A 12617-nucleotide genomic window follows, 5' to 3' on the forward strand; every position below is an offset into this window, starting at 1 on the left:
GCGCTGCTGGTGGTCCACCTACTCTTTCAGCTTCCAGGGCCAGGTCCTGTGCTAGGCAGGCCCTGCCCTCATGGAATTCACAGTCCAGTGGGGGACACAAGCAGACAGTTTGCACGTGCTAAGTGCTATTGTAGGTAGGGTTCTGAGACGCACATAGGGCAGGCACTGGGCAGAAGGACCCCGGGGCGGGGCACAAGATTTCCTGGAGGAAGGAACATCTAAACTAAGAATGAGAAGGATAAGAAAGAGGATTGAGAAAAGGGGTTGGGGAAGGGGGCACAGGGAGAATGGTATTGCTGGCAGAGAAAACAGCATGCACAAAACCCCAGAGCTGAGAGAGGGCTCGGGGCATTTGACAACTTCCAGGCCTGCAGGGAACTGAAGTGCATAAACAGAGGAGGTCAAGCTGGAGGGCGGGCAGTAGGAGATATCGAAGCCTTCCTTTTCCCCACCTTCGCTCCAAGACCTCGGAAGGGGTTCAGCCTTCATTCTGAGGGCCATGAGGGCCTTCGGAGCAGGACACAGACAGAGACAGGTTTACATTTTGAAAGGAGCCCTAAATCTACTGAGTAAAGAATAGAAATGACTGGAAACTGGGTTCAAAAGAACCAAGGTGAGGGGTCTTGGCAGGGGAATGGAGAAAAGCAGGCCCACCCAATCCAATCTGGAACCCTCACTTTCCAGATGGGGACACAAGGCCCAGAGAAGGCCAGACCTTGTTCAGGTCACACAAGAAGACAATAGCCCACGATGCCAAAATCAGAGCTGGAGGGCACAGCCAGGGTCTGGAAACCACCTCATCTCATCCTGGAAGACCACTTTGGGAGGGCAGACTCTGAGGCCCTGGCCACCCACGTTTCCTTGCAGCGTGGGTAGTCTTTGAACCAGAGGAACCCCACCCTGGCAGGACCTGGACCCTCACCTAGGTACACCCTGGGCACCTCGGCCCAGCACTGGGGGCTTGGCACAGGTGACTGGCGCTTCCCACTGAAATCATGTGAATATTAAGCTAATCAAAGACTTGCCTGGAAAGGGATGGGGCTGGGAAGGCGGCCCTAACGAGCTGCGTGTCACTCCCTCCACCCTGCGTGTCTTGCGCTGTCCCATTTGTCTGGCTGTAATCTACATTTCAAATGATTACATGGGAAGCTGAAGTGGTAGTGACAAGGATAAACGAAGCTTGTTAAACTAATAGCTGCACTAATGCCCAAATATGTGAACTTCCCGACGCAGGCCGCATCCCAGCCTGGCGGAGCTGTCAGCCCCGCTCCCCCGGGCTCCGCCGCCAGCCGCGGCCACATGATGAATGGCCCTGTCGACCAAACTCATCCGGGGCCCAATTAAACAGGCAGAAATGAACTGGAGCCGTCAGGCAGCCGGGGAGGGGGGAGGCAGGGAGGGGGTAGGCTGAGCCAGACAAGGGGGGGTGGGGGGGGTAGTTAAACCTTATACAGACGGGGAGAAGCAGAGGGAGGGGAGGTGGGGGAGAGAGAGAGCAGCCTGGGAGAAGAGAGGGCCAGAGACCTGAGAAAGAGAGAGGCAGCCACAAAGAGAAAAGATGGGGGGGGGGCGGGCGGGTGGGGGGGACGGCAGGGGACAGACAGAGACACACAGAGATAGAGGGAGATAGAGACACTGAGAGACTAGGGGAGGACAGACACACAGAGACACACATATACAGGGAGAGGCAGAGAGATGGAGAGATAGCCAGAGACACGTGCCGAGACAGAAAGAGAGACATCCAGGACAGTGGCACAGCAGGGAGGGCAGAGTCCAGGGTGAGGGAGAAATGGGGGAGGGGAGTGGAGGAGAAAAGAGGGCAAGAAGAGAAAATATGTCCTGGCAAGCAGGGAAGTCGTTCTGTCAGAAAATGGTCATTTAATGGTTTGCCGAGCCCGCGACAGATATGTCATCTGAGGCGGCTCGGCAGCAGTCCCAGGGCATTTCATTTATTAATTACCAGCTTCCAGCCAGCTCCCTGATCCCTTCCCTCATGCCCATCATCAGCTAAGCCCCCTGGCTGGAGGCCCCACGGGCACCTCGCCCCATTTTCCGGAGGAAGCAGCCAAGGCCAGAGAGGGGCAGTCCAGCCAGAGCCTGACGTCACAGGCTACAGATCCAGGGCTCATGCCACCCACCAGGAGGTGTGGCCTTCCCAACCCTGCCTGCCCCCCAGCCTCCCTCCCTCCCCCCACTGGGCCAAACCTCCAGGACCAAAGGTGGGGAACCCAGCGCCCCCCCACCCCAGCAACCACCTAAAGGAAAGTAGGGAGGCCAGGAAAGACACTCTCCTTTTCTTCAATACACATTGCACTTTCTATTTCACAAATACATACTGCTTGTATAATCATTTTGTTTCCTTTTTTTCTTTTATTTAAACTCATTTTTACAGGCTTCTGATCCAATCTTCTCCCCTCTCAGCAGTTCCTCAGCCTTTTAAATGGCTTTGACGGGAAGTTTCTTTAAATTCAGACTCAAGGAACTAGTCTCCATTTTTAAGCAGAGGTGAGTGCTAAGATCCTCTGGTGTGGCCCCTTGCAGATGAGAAATACTTCACCAGGAGTGTTTAATAAAACAGGAACGCACACTCACAGGTTGTACTGGTGCAAGCCCTGCCCCTCCACCCTGGGCAGCCTGCACACCTGCACACCTGCCTGCCCTCCTTCCCCTGCAACCTCCACCCACCTTCCAAGCTGGCCTGGAGCAGTCATGAGGAAGGGAAACTGCAGGATCTCCTTGATCCCAGAGAGTCAGGAGCCCTTCAGGACTCTGTGATCAAGAACCTTCCCAAAGGAAGAAAGGCACTGAAATCCCTGTTCAGAAATGATGGCCCTCAGCTAGAACTGGACTCCATCTTTCTATCAGATGTCCGGGGTAGGTAAGGCATTGCTGAGGCCTCCAGGGGTCTTCTGGGATCTGAGAAGTTGGTCTGAACCTCCGACCTCCACTACGATCCCTGAAACCTCCAGATGGCCAGCCAGGAATTTCACACGCCCTGTGTCTACTAATGAACTTAGTCCTTCAAAGCTGCCTCCCTGGGTTTCCATCCCAGCCAATGGTATCTCAGCTTCTGTCCTCTGATTTGGGCGCCATCCTATGACTACTGGGTCACCAAATGCCACGTAGTCAGCCTTTGGGTCTTCTCTTATCAACTCCATAGTGTGGGCATCCATCATCTTTCTTGGGTTTAGGCACCAGCTTGGCCCCAATGTCTTCCAAACCACAGTTTAGAGGCCTTTCCGAAGGATCAACTTTCTCTCTCACCTAATGTCCTCCAGAGGTATCCCCTTGCCCTCGAGGCAGAATTCAGCTTCCTTTTTAGTCTTCAAGGCCTGCCTTCTCTTGCCCCTCGTCTCCTACTCCTGCCACGTACTTGCTCAGTGCTCCGGACATCTTGAGCTTTTTGTCCCCCAAATCTGTGACTGGGATACTCTCCTCTGCCACTGAGACTTGTAGCAAGCTTCAGGGCAGATTGGACTTCAGAGGGGTCTAGATGGAAGTGTGCCCATGTCATGGGAGGTGTGCAGCAGCAACTGGAGGAGCACTCTCCTGGCTACTGGGGAGGAGCCTCCAGCATAGGACAGCAGTCTTGGCTCAGGGACCTCGTGGGAACTTCTAGCCCAGAGTCTCTATGACTCTGTGTATCTGCTTCTTAGAAATCATAGTTGGGTAAATGCCCTCTTTGTGAGCCCCTGTCAGCGGGGCCAGGACCAGGGCCAGGCACTTCAGGAATACTGACCTTTGGTTCAGTCTTAATCCCAGCACAAGCCTCTCTAAGTCTTCAGATAGAAGCTGGCAGGGGCAGAATTCATGTGCTCCTTGTTGGGGCATCCTGTGCTTGTGGGACCAACAGGTCTCTCCTGCAATGTGATTTAACTAAGAGAGAGCGGATAGTACAGGAGTGGGCTTTATGACAGATCCATGGCTTTGTGGTAGATCCATCAGATATACCAGCAGACACCATGGCTCTCATTGTAAAACTGGGCAAACTGAGGTCCAGGGAGAGGAAAGGACTTGTCTAAAATCACAAAGTGAGCTGTGCGCAGGCCCAGAGGCAGAGCCCAGGTCACCTGAACTCCCTCTGAGGCTCCTCCCTCAAAATAAAAGCACCATCAAACCCTTTGCATCAAAACCCCTTGGAGGAGCAACTAAAACCCTACTGAAAACAACTCCACAGGGGCGCCTGGGCGGTTCAGTCAGTTGGGCGTCCAGCTCTTGATTTCAGCTCAGGCCATGATCTCAGCATTCATGCATATTAGCCTTGCATCAGGCTCTGCGCTGTGAATTCAAGCCCAGCATCAGGCTCTGCACTGACAGCATGGAGCCTGCTTGGGATTCTGTCTCCCTCTCTCTGCCCCTCCCTGCTCATGTTCTCTCTCTCTCTCTCTCAAAAATAAATAAACATTAAAAAAAATAACTCCACAACTTCAATTAATCTTGTCATATGGAAACTATTTACTATACCTGTCTTCAAAATCTCATTTAAATATATATAATTAGTATTATGCTCTCCTTAAATGATTCAGCCTCCCAGATTTCTAGGATGAATATAAATACTCTCCCATGATTTGCTCTACAGTGGACAACCGGAGGAAAGAACCATAATGGCTCTGGGTTATTTTTGTTAGCTCAGCTTTGCTTTCACTGGGGCTGTGCTCTCCTCCATTGTATGTGATTTGGCTGGGGTTGCCAGTCAATCTCAGGATGGTACCAACCACAGTACCTCCTCTCTGTGGCACCAGTGATTGGTCCAAGAAATGCACATGTGACTCATCAGGGCCAATCAGAGTGCTTCCCTGGGACTTACGTACTGACATAGAAACTCCCTCTATCTGCTGGAGTGTAAGACTAGGACTTTCAACAGCTCTTTTCTTCACCTGCATAAAGGAAGTCCAACTGCAAAGACAGATGGAAACAAACCCAAGAGATGGAGAGAGAGAGAATCCTGACGACTTGGTTTAATCCCTGGATTCAGCTGTACTTGAAACCAGGGCAATCCCCTGAAGGTACCCAGTTCCATGGCTCAATTACTTCTGTTTAGTCTTTGTTTTAGATTGAATTGGGATTCTTTCCCTTGCACATAAAAGAGTCCTAAAACTAATACAAGGCCCTTTCTCATGTCAGCCTGTTTCACACAATGGTTGGCACACACACAGCTCTCTGCTCTGAGTCACTTTGGAAACAGTGCTCATAAATACATTCTGTTGCCACTAGGGAAGAAGGTCCTAGCTTTAGGACCCTGTGTCCCCCACTCCCTGCCTCTCCTGCACTGTATCCTCAGGACCTTGGGGTTTCTCCTTGTGGGCAGAGAGAGAGCTGACCACTGGAACCCCAAGGGGGTATCTGGGCTCCAGGGAGGCCAGGGGCTCTGAGATCCTTTCTGGTTACAGACAAAGTTGTCTCCAGGGAGACAAAGAAGTCTCTCTCACTCAATTACTCTGATTACATCACTGTCCTGTTCTGACACCTTCAGTGACTCTCCACCACCAACAGTTGGTAAGGACCAGACTCCTTAGTCTGCATTAAAGACTCTTCACAGTCTGTCCTAGATTTTTCACCCTCTACTCTTTGTATTTCTGGCTCTTTGCTTGTACTTTCTCCTTCCACCTGCAAAAGTCCTTCCTGTCATTCCAGGCCCAGCCCAAGCACCACCTCTTGTAGGCAGTCTTTCTCATTCCCCTAGTAATAATTAAACTTGTTCTGGGACCTCCTCTAGCATGTTATCTCTCCCTCTTTTGTAGCTCATCATATAGTCTGTCTTGTACTAAATGTAGTGTTTCTTTTGCCTGGCTTTTCCCTCCTCCCACCAACACCCAGACTGGGCAACTCTTAATTCATCCTGTAGATCTCAACTCAAAGGTCACTTACTCAGAGAAGTCTTTCTTGGCTGATTCTCCCTGACAAAGTCTATTCCTCTTGTTTTCTTGTTCTTACAGCACTCTAAAGTCTTCTTCAACAGTGCTTATCACAGCTTAGAATAAAGTATCTGTTACTGTAATTATTTGATAAATGTCTGTATCCCCCTATTAGAATATATGCTCCTATGAGAGCTGAGACTCTGTTTTGTAGCTAGAATGGTACCTGGAATATCAGTCAATATTATGGAATTAGTATTAGTAGGATCAATGACTGCACAGGTGAACGAATGAATGGATGAATGAACGTCTCCCTTAGCCCCTTACTAACTGGAAGCTCATTGAGATCAGAGACTATGTCAGCAATCTTTACATCTCTCATGGTTCCTAGCATGTGGTCAATAGTAGGTGGTCAGTGAACATGGTCCTACCATGTGGTCAGCAGTTACATAATTTATGGGAGTTCTAGAACTCTGCCCATGGTGCTATAATATGAACCAGGAACCTAGGGTCTCAATCCAAGCTGGGCAAAGAACTGAAAAATTTTAATAACCACAGAGGACATCCCTTAATCCAGGTACACTGGAGCTACAGAAATGACTTGAAACAAGCTCCTGTGCCCTTGGGGAGCATATAGCACAGTTGTCCTGAGCGAGTTGTTCTGACCCATCACCTCTCCAATGGAGTATGACATTGTTCTCAAGTTTTATTGCTACAAGATGGGCTTACTCAACTCCTCGGTAAACAGCATTACACAAATGCCATGCACACACATGCAAATCCAGAGTGGACAATAACCCTAGGCATGTTAGAGTGTTTGATGGGATGGTCACTGGAAAGCAAGCCAGGAGCCAGCTTTAAAAACAATATTTATTTATTACAATTGGCAGAGCAATGGAGAAAATTGCCACTTAGATAGGATTTTACATTTTGCAAAGCATTTTGTAATCAGCACAATTTTTCCCAACAATTCTCACGGACAAGTTGTTTTTGCCATTCCCACTTGCAGGCAAGAAAGTAGTGCAGGAAAGAGAAGGAAAATGCCACGCTTCTACTTTACCAAGCACAAGCTGAAGGGAGAACTCCGGCTTAATTGAATGCAAGCAATTACCTCTTTTGAATGTATACTATGTGCTGGGCACTGGGGATCTGGTTGTATTCAAAACTCACATAAGATTCTGGGCTTTGGCTCACTGCTGGTTTCTCTGGAAGTATATGTCCTTTGTCTCACTAAAAGAAAACTAAAACAATGTGTTTTCTTACATTGCCTCCACCTATCATTTTGCTTAGTCATCTCTCTTTAAAACTTCATGCAAGTTGTATCAGTCAGGATAGGCTAGGTAATGCTACTATAACAACAAAAAAAAAGTCTCAGTCCCTCAAAACAATAAAATTTTATTTCTACCTTAAGCCATATGTCCATTGTGGGTCAGTGGTAGTGGAGGGAACGGGAGAGGGGGAGGACTGGGGAGACTCTGCTCATTGTAGGCATTCAGAGATCTAGGCAGATGGAGTGGCTTCCATCTCAAACATCACTTGTTAATGTGCTAGAGGAAGAAGAGAGCTCTGGAGACTCTTGGATTAGTAGTAGTTCAATGCCCTGGTGCAGAAATGACACATATCATTTCATCACTCACATATTGGCTGAAACCAGTCACACAGCTCCACCTAACCATGAGCTACCAAAGAAGTGCAGTGCTATCTTGTGTCCAGAAAGTGGAAAGACAAGGAACATTCGGCAAACAGCTCTAAAAACTACTATGCAAGTTAAATTTCATCCCATGTCAAGAAGAAAAAGGACAGCCAAGTTCTTGAGTTTGCTGTTAAGTCTGGAAAAACACTACCCCTGTGAGTAGAAGGGATTTTCGCAACTGATTATTTGTGATTTTTTTTATGAAGGCAAAAAACACTGAAACCTGTGCAAAGACTGACTTTTACCAAAATCAAGATTTTCTTAAGATGCATTAAAGGGAAAATGTTTAGTTAATGCAATAAGACAAGAAAAATAAATAAAAGGCATATAGAGTGCAAAGAAAGAACTAAATGTGTCTCTATTTGTTGATGACATGACTGTGTACATAGGAGATCCTAAGGAACCTACAAAGAAAGAAGGAAAACTACTAGAACTAATAAGTGAATTTAAGATGTAACAATATATAAAATTGATATAGAAATCAACTGCACACCTATATATTAGAAATGAACAATCAGAAAATTATACTAAAAATAAATACCATTTATAATAGCATTCAGAAGCATCAAACACTTAGGGAAAAATTTAACAAAAGATGTGAAATTATTCTATAGTGAAACTATAAAATAATACCAAAAGGAATCAAAAAGACCTAAATAAATTGAGTAAATTAAAAATTGAATGAAAAAATCATGGATTGTAAGACTCAATATTATCATAATGTCAATTTTCCTCAAATTGATTGAAAGATCCATTGTAAGCCCACTCAAGATGATTTTAACATTCAGAAAGACAAAGGACCAATAATAGACAAAACAACCTTGAAAATGAATTACAAAATAAGAAGACTTAACCTACCAGATTTTAAGATTTACTATAAAGCTAAAAATATCAAAACTGTATGGTTTTGGTGAAAGGATAGACACACAGATCCATGGAACAGAATAGAAGGTTCAGAGATAGGTCTGTACATTTATTGTCATTTGATTTTTAACAAAGATGCCAAAACAATTAAATGAGGAAAGGAAAAAGTCTTTGACAAATGGTGCTGGGACAAATGAATATCCATATGAAAAACTAAGAACTCTGACCTTGTGTCACACCGTACAGAAAAATAAACTTAAGATGGATTATAGACCTAAAAGTAAAACTGAAAGCAGAAAGCATATCTTTGTGACCTAATGATTTCTTAGAAAGTACACAGAGTCTAAATCATAGGGGGGAAATGTGAGAAAATCGACTTGATTAAAATTAAAACATCTGCTCATCGAAAAACCACCATTCAGAAAATAAATACGTGGGGGCGCCTGGGTGGCTCAGTCGGTGGTTAAGTGTCCAACTCTTGATCAAGGCTCAGGTCATGATCTCACAGTTGTAAGATCGAGCCCCACATCAGGCTCTGTGAGGGGCCACTGGGCATGGAGCCTGCTTAAGATTCTCTCTCTCCCTCTGCCCCTCTCCCCTACTTGTGCTTCTCTCTATTTCTAAAAAAAGAAAAAAAAAAGAAAAAAAAAGAAATAGGTAAACCATAAAATGAGAGAAGATATTCACAACATATTTACCTGACAAAAGATTTGTACCCAGAATACATAAACCCCTACAACTCAATAATAAAGACAAGCAGCACAATTTTTAAAAAAATGAACAAAAGACAAAGTCCGAAAACACACTTCACAAAAGAAGATATACAAGTGACTAAGAAATACATGGAAAGTCTTTTAACATCATTAGTCATTGGGAAAATGCAAATCACAACTGCAGTGAGATAGCACTGCACACCTAGAATGGCTAAAACACCAGATGCTGGAGAGGATATACAGCAGCTCTAACTCATACACATTGCAGTTTGGAGTGTAATATGGTACAGCTCCTTTTGAAAAGTGTTCTGTGGTTTCTTGAAAAGCTAAACATCTATCTATCCAATGGCCCAGCAAGAGCCGATTACAAATTTCTGAATATCACCAGGAAAGAGAATCGGGGTTCTTCTGGGTGACCCCAGAAGGTAAGGCTAGGATCAATGGAAAAAACAAAGTGTTAGGTTCTAGCTCCCTGAGAGGAAAAAATGTTCTAAGTACAGCCACCCCTTCCTCAGAGTTCTGCCAGAGTCCAGTGAAGGAAATATGACTGATCACACCCCCATCCCACAGACTAGCAGATTGAGGCTGGGAGAGGTCACATGACTCTGAGAGGAGGCATGGCTTAGTGGGTAAACATGGAGATTCTTAAGTCACACAGACATTGGTTAGTATCTCCACCAATAATGAGCTGGGTGACTTTGGGTTAGTGAACCTTTCTGGTCTTTAGTTTTCTCACCTGTAAAATGGGAATGAAAATAATAAGTTATCTCATCAGATAGATTTGAGAACCAATTGAGATCATGCATGTGAAACAGCAGAGAATCTGGCATGTAGTAAGTGCTCAGTAAATAGTGGTTATTATGTTCACCCTGGAGATCCAATCAGCAAAGCGCCTGGCACCAGTGGCTTGACACAGCCTTAAGTTCACATCCTGTAAGATGGAAAACATCTGGATCTTGTGCAATGTTTGCCACACCAAGAAGGACTGCAGGCCTAATTAAAATTGCTACTCTGTTTGCATTATCAAATGTCAGGTTTTTTTTTTTCTACCCACAGAGCAAAGATTTTTCTTATCAAAAATCTATTCACTAAAATGCTAATGATCATCAGTGATTAGAAACTGCTGCTCAAAATTTGAAAGTTCCCAGTGGGCCTCTCAGACATGGCTTGTAACTTGTCAGTTGAAGAAATGTTCTCAACAAATCAAACTTTGCTGTATATGTTAAAAAAAAAAAAAAAAAAAAGATTTCATTTCCTTAACGCTTCACTGTGCGGGTCCAGGAGGGACTTTTGAGTTAAGTGACAGAGACTACATTATTAGTTGTGGAGTCAGTTCTAATAGAAGTCTCTCAAGGCAAGATATTCTCAGATAGGCCCCAAAACTGCTAACAAAAGTCTGTCAAGCTTATCTTAATTTCAATAAGCATTTAGTTTGCCAAAGAGAAGCACAGTGCGCGATGTGCTTCTATTATCCTCTTTCTGTCCTTCCTCTCCGCTTTCTTCTTCCTGTGCTTTCCTCTTCAGGAGTGAGAATCTACAAGGCTATATGCTTCAACATGCAGCCAGCAGTCCCATTGCCATCAGCTGTCCTCTCTGGTCATACCTGGGTCTCTGGGGCCCTCTGACTGGGCCTACACAGCTCCAAGTACCAGATGGGCCGGTGCTGTGCTGGGTCAGTTCCTCCTGGGCTTTCAGCTGCCCTGCTACATGTGGGTAGTCAGAAACTGGAGGCTGTGACTATAACATTATCCCCACTGTTCACCGGGCCTCTTGGCCTCTCTAGGTTCCAGGTAGTTTCTAGGATATACATGACCGGACCATGGCAGAACAGCCCCTTTGCACACAATCAGAAATTTGGGGCTGGTTTACCTAGGCATGAGCCAGCCCTGCTGGAGAACTGAATCAGAACCTCTAGGGTGGAGCCCAGCAATGTATGTCTTAAGCTCTCTGGGAGACTCTGTTACATGCTCAACTTTGAGGACTTTGGATATAGAATGATGGGGTAGCATGGGGACCTCTTGATTGAGGAGTGATCTGGATGGCTGGTCTGAGGAAGGGACGCTCAAGGCTGAGACAGGAATGAGAAGGATTCATGTGAGGTGCCAGAGGAAAAGTATCACTTGCTGTATGGATTTGGGTCTTAGTTCTCTAAGAATTGGGAGTGACAATAGTTCTCTCATCATAAGGTTGTGACGAGGATTCAGTAGGTAAAAGGCTGAGCACAGACTTTGCCAAAATGTAAATTCACCATCAATGATTACTTTTTATTATTTAGAGCATAACATCACCAAACCCCAGCTCTTGGGCCTCCAACCATAAGAAGATGGCATGGAGCCTTTTTTGGAAGCCCCCAGGCCAGCCCAGGTGCCACCCCCAGGGGTCTGCTCTGGAGTGTCACCAGGATTAAGATCACCAGTGGAAGAAACAAAGCTTCTAGGAGTCTGCATTCCAGGGAATGCCTGGATAGTTTCTACCTAGCACACCCCTCTCCTACCCATGTGGATTTTTTCTATTTTCAGGAATGCCAGAGTAGGAGGGCTTCTGTGCATTTAAGCAGTGCAGATCCTAGTAGATCTTCCTAACAAAATGAGGTGGGACACTTGGTTGAAATCAGAGATGTCCAGTCATCCAGCCAGTCATCAGCTGTACCACAAATCTTGCCCGAGAGCCTACTAGGTACACAGTTGCTGAGCTCAGGAGGCTTAGGACCTAGTTGGTGGATATACGACCCATAAAGCAGTTGCTCAAAATACTAGGTAGAAAATGCTATTAGGGAGATGCTGGGCATTCAGGGGATGGGGAGATGATTTCTGCTCGGGGGCTGGGGACACTTTCCTGGATGTACCATCCCTTCGGGACATCCATCATTACTTGTAGGAGCTTCCAAGGCAAAAGAGCTTATTATTCCCTCTTGAACCAGTTTGCTCTTGGGACTGCACATCAAAAACTCTAGTTCATAGAAATCCTCAATTCTTAAGCAGAAGAGCAAAAGACTCATGGTTGGTTTAATCTTCCCGACAGCCCTTTAGAAGGAGAAGAAGATGTTTGAGAGCCACTCCCATCATGATTTAGAACTGGGAGGTCCTTAGGGAACGTCTGGACCAATTCTCCCACTGTAGAGATGAAGAACTGAGGCCTGAGAAAGAAGGGATGTTGCCAAAGCTATGCACTGTTGGGACAGTGCTGGGACTGGAATCACGGCCCTGTACCCCCAACCACCACCCCCATGGGGGTAAGATCTTGGGGAGGGAGGAGGTTTGCTTGCAAACATTGGTCTGGATTTACTACCAGGAGCTCCTGGGACCCCTGTACTGGGTCTTTTTGCTTATCCATTACAATTTCTTGCCCTTGTATCCAGAACCTATGCCCACCCATGTGGAACTGGCTCCTGCCCCCAGGGGATCCAGACAAAGGCCCAGATGCTGAGGCAGGGGCCACATATTATTCATACCATTCCTCCTGCATTTGCCCTATTTTATCACCTCTGACCAT

General features: G+C 46.1%; 1 protein-coding gene across 1 annotated transcript in view; it reads right to left on the reverse strand.

The window, feature by feature from the left end:
• Window positions 1-12617, reverse strand: part of MELK (maternal embryonic leucine zipper kinase) — a 214689-nt gene that overhangs the window by 12309 nt on the left and 189763 nt on the right. The window lies entirely within an intron of this gene.

This window comes from Acinonyx jubatus, chromosome D4, assembly GCF_027475565.1.
Source record: "Acinonyx jubatus isolate Ajub_Pintada_27869175 chromosome D4, VMU_Ajub_asm_v1.0, whole genome shotgun sequence".
NCBI classification, from domain to species: Eukaryota; Metazoa; Chordata; class Mammalia; order Carnivora; family Felidae; genus Acinonyx; species Acinonyx jubatus.